This window comes from Carlito syrichta, unplaced genomic scaffold (genome assembly GCF_000164805.1).
Source record: "Carlito syrichta isolate Samal-C Ts95f unplaced genomic scaffold, Tarsius_syrichta-2.0.1 Scaffold305830, whole genome shotgun sequence".
Classification (NCBI taxonomy): Eukaryota; Metazoa; Chordata; class Mammalia; order Primates; family Tarsiidae; genus Carlito; species Carlito syrichta.
Window position 1 is genome coordinate 547,060 of NW_007249926.1, and position 7,786 is coordinate 554,845.

Here is a 7,786-nt window from a genome sequence, read left to right on the forward strand (position 1 = left end):
TAATGTTTAAGTGAGTTCTCATTCAAAAATTAGCAAATGGGTACTTTAAGTCAACATTTGAAAAATATTAGTTCTTGATGTATATGTCATTCAAATAAATTGCAAAAGGCCCTGCTCAAATTATACATCACCATGAGGCAAAAATTCTTGATAATGTTTTAAGTTTTAGCAATGTAGTTGAAATTTGTAATTGGAGAAAGTTATCACTTGGAATGAGTTAATCTCTCCTTTCTTAAAACAAGTCACTTGCTTTAAAATATAATGTTAAATTATATTGTTTCCCAGCATAAATTCCTATCACAAAATGTAAGAAGCTCTGTTTTAATTAGATGAAATAAGGCACTTCTAAATTGATGATAAATGTAGCTTTAAAGGGTATATGAAATTGTACTGGTAGTAATTTGTTAAATTATTTTTGAAATTTCACACTTCCACAATTATTTGCTTTTTATTTAGAATAAGACTGTTGTCATAAACTACCACTTCATCTCCACATCCACTTGTTCTTCTCTCAGCAACTGCATGGACATCTTCATACATTTGTATCTTCCCTCCTGCTGAGGGTTTCAACAAATCATAGTCACAGTATGTTGCTGGATTTGGTAGAGGAGTATTCTTGAACCAGACACATCTCTTTAACATTTTCATACTTGCATGTACTTACATGTGTTCTCTATCTAACCATGTATGTTGAGTTCATATACACATCTCGAGTTCCAATTCAGCACCACAGGGTCATCCTGCTGCCCTATCTCCCGACCCAATCTCTATAATGATTTCCTCTGACATTAATAAATGTAATTCTTGTTATCCTTATTTACATACTCAATTAATTCCCTTGTCTCTTTTTGCCATCATCAAGCCTGCCCCCACCAATCCCCCGCCCATTGTCCTCTTCTGTTCTCCTCAGGCTCCCACATCCAGCGTAGGCCACTCTCATCCCTCCTGAGCTTGGATGCCTTCCCCACCCTGCCCTGACTTAAACACAGGGACCAGGCTGGTTTCTATTGAAGGAAGCCTCCATCACCCCTCCTGGGCTTTGATTCTGTGGTGGGCAACCTTTCCCACAACGGCCTTTCTCATCTTGTTCCAACACTGTGTACAGGATCGCCTTGCACCCCAGCCCTGTTCTCATTTTTCTGGGGCTGCCACATACCACCCTGGCCTATTTGCCCATTCCTTGTGTGGATGACTATCTCATCCTTCTTGGGCTCAGACATCCACAGTCAGATTCCTTATACAGCCAACAATCTCTGCTTCTTCTCAGCCTCCAGTGCTCTACCAGAGCCTGGTTTCCTGCTCCCAACCACTTTCCTCCACAGTCTCTTCCTCACATGCATTTTCCCTTTGGGCTTTTAGAGTTGACGCTCAGAAAAAGCGCAGACAAATGGGAAGGTGAAGAAGAGGGTGAGGAAGCAGAAAAGCTACCGATGGGTTTAAGCGGAGGGAACGTTATACCGAATTTGAGTTTTAGAGGAATGTGTTTGGAAACAAGAAAGGGCTCAGTCCAATTAAGAAGTCATAAGACTGTTGGGATCAGTTCTGAGAAATTCCCATTACTGTAATACATCAAACAATGCTGATACATTCTGAAACATGACAGTGACCACACGATTTTAAAAGAGAACGAAAAAACTTTTTTTGAGGTTGGAGAAAATTGATGAGTAAGTAATATGGAGGTGAGAGAAGTGAAGGGGTCAATGCTGACATTGACTTTTAGCTCCAGTTTTGGATTTTGAAGAGGTGATTAACAATTTTGGGATCTTCTTCCTCTAAATAATCTTTTCTATGCCCCTTTCCAATGCTTAGATAGACTGGTCTCAAAACTACCTAACACTATTATTTTAGGTCTGCACACTTTTTTTAGACTCACATTGTCATGAGTTCCTCTTGGGTTTTTGTATATACCTTAAATTTCTCATGAAACAACTCTCCAATCAGTAAGTATTTCTCAAGTATTCATCTTCTCAAATGATATAATAAGCTTATAAAACTAGCCAAATCTTTCATTTGTTTCTAGGAAATCTTTTGTCATATTTATTCTTCAATATTAATGCTATACTAAATGTTAAAATATACATTGTAACCATCTTGAGAAAGTACATGGTGACTTTATAGCACTGTATGAAATATGAGTTGCCAATAGATCATAATATCAGTAGAAAGTAAGGAATGCCACTAAAGAGTTATTTGAACTGCAGTAGAGTCAGCAACCATGAACTTGAATGTTATTCAAGCTACTAAACTAAGCATTTTTCTGTGAGAAAACGACTTTTCTCCAATTAAAAAATGGCTGGAGTGAACATCAAAGAATAAAATAGAAAACAACAAAAAACATAGACACGGTTTTGTAACCAGAACTTGGAAACTTGCAAGGGAAGGCAACCTTGCTTGATTTCTGCAAGTTGAAGTCTATAGCACCAATTTCTTTTTCATTTTTTGTTCCTGCTCCAATATCCATAAGTTATTATCAACACAGGCACAGCCAAAACCTTTCAGTCATGGATGACTCCTTCTAACTAGAAGTAATAAGACACGCTCAATTCCTTCTCAAGTGATGGAGCTATGGGGAAAAAAAAAGTATATATATATGTATATAAGTTATTTATATATATATAAGTTATATATATATATAAGTTAATACATTTTGGATAGGGTTATCTATAGAAACTACAGAAAGCTTAAGAGAAAGAAATGGAGTATTTGGAGCTGTAACTTCAGCCTAAAATATTATGAGTATCTTTTAAAAATTATTTCATCATTTCTTGTCCTCATTTTAATTTTCTATTTAATTTTGGTTTCCTGAGTCCCATTACAGTACCTGATATATATGAAGTACTCGTTAAGAGCTTGTTACCTAAACAAATTTGGCATTGTTCTTACCCTTTCTGTAACTGTTACAAAGGCAGTTTAGAGAATTCTGATAATAGCAAGATAGATGGCTCTGGTATGTTTGGTATGTTGGACACCTGTTATTATGTTGTTTATTCATAAACACAGTTTACTGTAGGTCTGCTATTTTCAAAGCACTGGGAATAAACCCAGAGAATAAAACGATTGATTATTAAGTTAAAAGCTGTATCTTAAAAGAGTATTTAATATTGGTGCAGTGATAAGACACATAAATTTAACTATAATTCGCTTGTTCATTAGAACTATGTAAATGTTAGAAATTTCTGTTTGAATGTAAAGAAGGAAGAGAGAAATCATTATAAAGTTAAGGTGACATGAAAAGAATCATTCTTGAGTGACAATGACTTTAAAATATCTTTATTTGCTGATTTGGGTTTCTAAAAGAAGACATACTAACCTTAATCATTCGTATCTCCACATATTATTTTTCTTAGATTTGGTTATTGTACAATTTATTTTTCTAGCAACCTTGATATCATTAGATAGTGATGTTAGACATCAGTGTTTTTGGATGGGCAGAATCTATGCAGTATGACAAACACAGGAATTTTGCAGAAAATATTCAATTGACATTCAAGGCCTTCCATTATTTCAGTTCATTCTCTTTTCCTAACTCTATCATTCATTATTCTCTGTGGCCAAGACAGGGCCATGGGTTCAACACATTTGGATTTTTTTATTCCTGGGCATTCAGGAATACATTCTCCATACTTCCTGGCCTCTAAGTTGTACCATACGTCAAGTTCTTGTCAATGGATTGTGCTCAGAAATGATGTACAGTGAATACATGCCTTCCCTTCAAAGTCTTTAGCATAATCTCCATTTTCATTTTAGTCTATTGGATTGTAAGCCAGTTGAACTCCTTGAGGAGACCTGAGAAGAGAATGTCAACATGGAAGAATCCAGGATTCCTGCAGTACCATCTGTAATGTCACAATGAACAACTCTTGAAACTGAGATGTAAACTAAAAGTTTCACTTATTAAGCCACTTATATGAAATGTACTGAAAAAAATAATTGTTTACCCTATTTCATTCCATGCATACAGACTGTACTCCACACTGTTAATATGGCATGCCTTATAAATTCCTATTTCAACTTACTTTTGTGACTTCTACCTGGATCACATTCCCCAGAATTTCTACTTTCCAAGATCCTGTACATATTTCAAAACCCAAATTAAATACAACCTTCCCATAGAGTCTTTCCTCCTCACCTCAAACCAGTTGAAATCTCTCACTCCACTGAACTTGCATAAGCTTCTAGTACGAATAGTAAATTCGCTGTCTTGTAGACTCTTACATATATATTTACCTAAATTATAAGTGTGTTTGAAGATGTACATTCAGTGTTATATTATTCATTCTGTATTTCCCTACTGTATTATTACATAATATATTCTAAAATACAAATATTTGTTGAATTAGTGCACAACATTTTTTTACTTAAAAATCTGAAAAATATCAGTAGCCCTTGGGTTTTGACTGTATTAAGCAAAGTTAAGATATTTGGGTTACTGTATAATTGGATTTCAGGTTGTATAAGCTATTAGAATATTTTCTTTCTTTCTTTCTTTCTTTCTTTCTTTCTTTCTTTCTTTCTTTCTTTCTTTCTTTCTTTCTTTCTTTCTTTCAAGTTGGAGTCTCACTCTGTCACGCAGACTGGAGTGCAGTGGCCTTGACCTGTTGGGCTCTGGTGATCCTTCCGCCTCAGCCTTCTGAGTAACCGGAATTACAGGCACGTGCTACCATGCCCGGCTGATTTTCTTATTTGTTTTAGAGATGAGGTCTCTCCAAGTTGCCCAGGCGGGTCTTGAACCCGCGAGCTCAGGCAAGCCACTCACCTCAGCCTCCCAAAGGCACGGGATTATAGGCTGAGCCACCGAACCCGGCTTATTAGAATATTTTCCAAGCTTCTCTCTGTAACAGAAAGAATGGCACAAGACCAGACACAACAGTGTACTTTGGGATAAAATGACAGATGTGAAAACTGATATCATCAGAGAACTACCACTGTAATGCTTATTGGAAAACCTAGACTCAACCATAGAAATACCAAAATGCTGAGAATGGTCTGCACGTGTTTATGTCCCCTCCCCCAAATTCGTACATTAAAACCCTAACCCTCAAAGTGACAGTATTAGGGGGTGGAGTCTTTGGGAGATAATTATGTAATGAAGGATTATAAAAGGGGACCGAGAGACACCCTCACATCTTCCACCATGAGAGCAGATACAAGGAGAAGTTGGCAGTCTACAGGGCTCTCATTAGAGCCTGACCATCCTGGCACCCTGATCTCACACTATCAGCCTACAGAACTTTGAGAAGTAAATTTCTACTGTTATTGTTTTTTGTTTTTTATTTCCAAGATGTGGGATACAATTCAGGGTTAAGTATACAAATGTTCATTATGCAAGCACCTTTGTTGTATGCCTCCCCACCCCCAGCAGAATCCCACTACTGCCAATCCTGCTCCGTGTCCCCCCGCCGGCAATTTCCTACTACTGACAATCCTTTTCTTATAGTATTGCAATATTTGTTCAAGGTCCACTTATGAGTGAGAACATGTGATACTCCATGCTTTGCTTCTGTGATAGATCATTCAATATTATAGACTCTAAGTTCATCCAAGTTGCTGTGAAGTTCATAATTTTGTCCTTCCTTATGGCTGTGTAATATTCCATCGTGTATATGTACCACGTTTTTTTTTTTTTATCCAGTCCTCCTTCAATGGGCAGCACGGTTGGTTCCATGTTTTTGCTGTTGTGAAGAAGGCTGCAATAAACATGTGTGTGCAGGCATCTTTTTCTTAGAGTGATTTGAGTTCCTCTGGGTATATTCCCAGTAGGAGGATTGCAGGATCATATGGAAGGTCAATTTTTAGACCTTTTAGGAATCCAGTTTATAAACCATGCAGTCTATTGTATTTTTTAAGTAACAGCTTAATGGACTAAGACAAGAATAATACAAAATCCAAACTCTAGCAACCTGGATGGGTAAATCTGTAGTCTCCAATGTTGGGAGAGTGAAATTTTTAGATAACTTATAAGAGAGAGAAAATGGAATATTCTTAGATTTCAAAAAAAAAAAGGCATCACTTTTAGCAAACTCTTTTGGGTAAATCCTTGGTGCTGCCATTAAACTTTTTGCCATATACCCTACAAGGCCTTACCTGTCACTTTCTGGCTGGTAAAGCTTCACACTAGGCCCATACACAATTTAGCCCATGCCCTTCTGAGCATTTTCTTGTTTAGCATCTATTATTCAGTAATTTGTCTTGGTAATCTCACTTGATTTTTCTCCTGGATAATTTTTCTCCTTGATTAATCCAATTCTATTTCTCGATTCAATTCATCTGAGAGAAGATATTGCTTTCTAATTGACCTCTCAACTCACCAAAAGGTTCTTAAATATGTTGGATGCATTAGCTTTTTGCATCAGGAGTAATTCGGACCTGTACAACTAAAGGTAAAGCTATGGGTTAAGACCCCTAATTCTCTTCTTTTCTCCCATTCCTCCAGACACTGAAGGAAGATGAGTGTCTGGGATACAATGCATCATGCACTGGTGATTTTTGGTACATAAGCGACTTTTGGAATAAATACCTGGAATGCAACCCTACTCCTCACTTGATATCAACCAATTACAACCTAGACTGTGAATATAGTTGGGACACATTGCAATTACCTATAACAGGTGATACAGTCTTTTAAATGTACATTTTCCCAAAAATGGTAAAATAAAAAAGTCTATGCTTGTCAAAGAATTTCAAATATTAGGAGAAATGAAAAGTGTCTGGGCAAAGATGAGCTAGTCTTGGAAGTTTTGCCATTAGAAACTAGAACGCTATCAATTTCTCAGACTATCCATTAATGCATTTATTTGTTTCCAAAGTATTGCCAATTTCATGTTTGCACACTACACACACCATCTCAGTTTAATCATTAAGGAGATGATGATGATATATGTGAGTTTATAATAGCACATTATTCATATGTTATTCATATTAACTGTAACATATTTATGCTTAACAATAGCATAAGGTGCTATATTTTAGCTTTGACTATGGAAAAATATTTCCTTAATATATTCCTACATCTGTGTTCTTTCATTCACAAAGTAATTGCAGTGAGTTTCAATGCATCTACAAGAGATATGCACACCTTTTAAATTATGTGACCTCTGAATATTGACAATGAAAGGTTAAAACATACATTATTTTCATAAAAAGGCAGGTTACCCTGCTTTAAAGTAAAGCTATTTCAAATGCTTTACATCTATACTAATATCTATAAACCTGCTCATCTTTAAGAATTCCAAGTATGCTAGATTAAAAGGCTATGTGGGGTAAAAATAGGCATGGAAAATTGCATTAATCTCTGAAATTCTGGCGGAAATGTAGATATCACCACAAGATTCTTTTATTAGTAAAGGTCTCACTGCATATACTTACACTCAGGGTCATGAACAGCAAGCATAACTGCAGTCCTAGGATGAATTCTCATCATATACATTTTACTCCCTTCTAAGAAATTAGTGCCAGGACTCTCAAAAGCTTGTTTTGATTATTAAAAAATGCTCTATCCTTAGATAGAATTCTACAGCATAAATAAAATACTTTAAGCCGGGCTTGGTGGCTCAGCCTGTAATCCCGCGCCTTTGGGAGGCTGAGGTGAGTGGATTGCCTGAGCCCGCGGGTTCGAGACCCGCCTGGGCAGCAAGACCTCATCTCTACAATAAATCAAAAATCAGCCGAGCATGGTAGCGCATGCCTGTAATTCTGGCTACTTGGAAGGCTGAGGCGGAAGGATCGCCGGAGCCCAGCAGGCCGAGGCTGCGGTGGCTGGGAGCGGCCACTGCACTCCAGTCTGGGC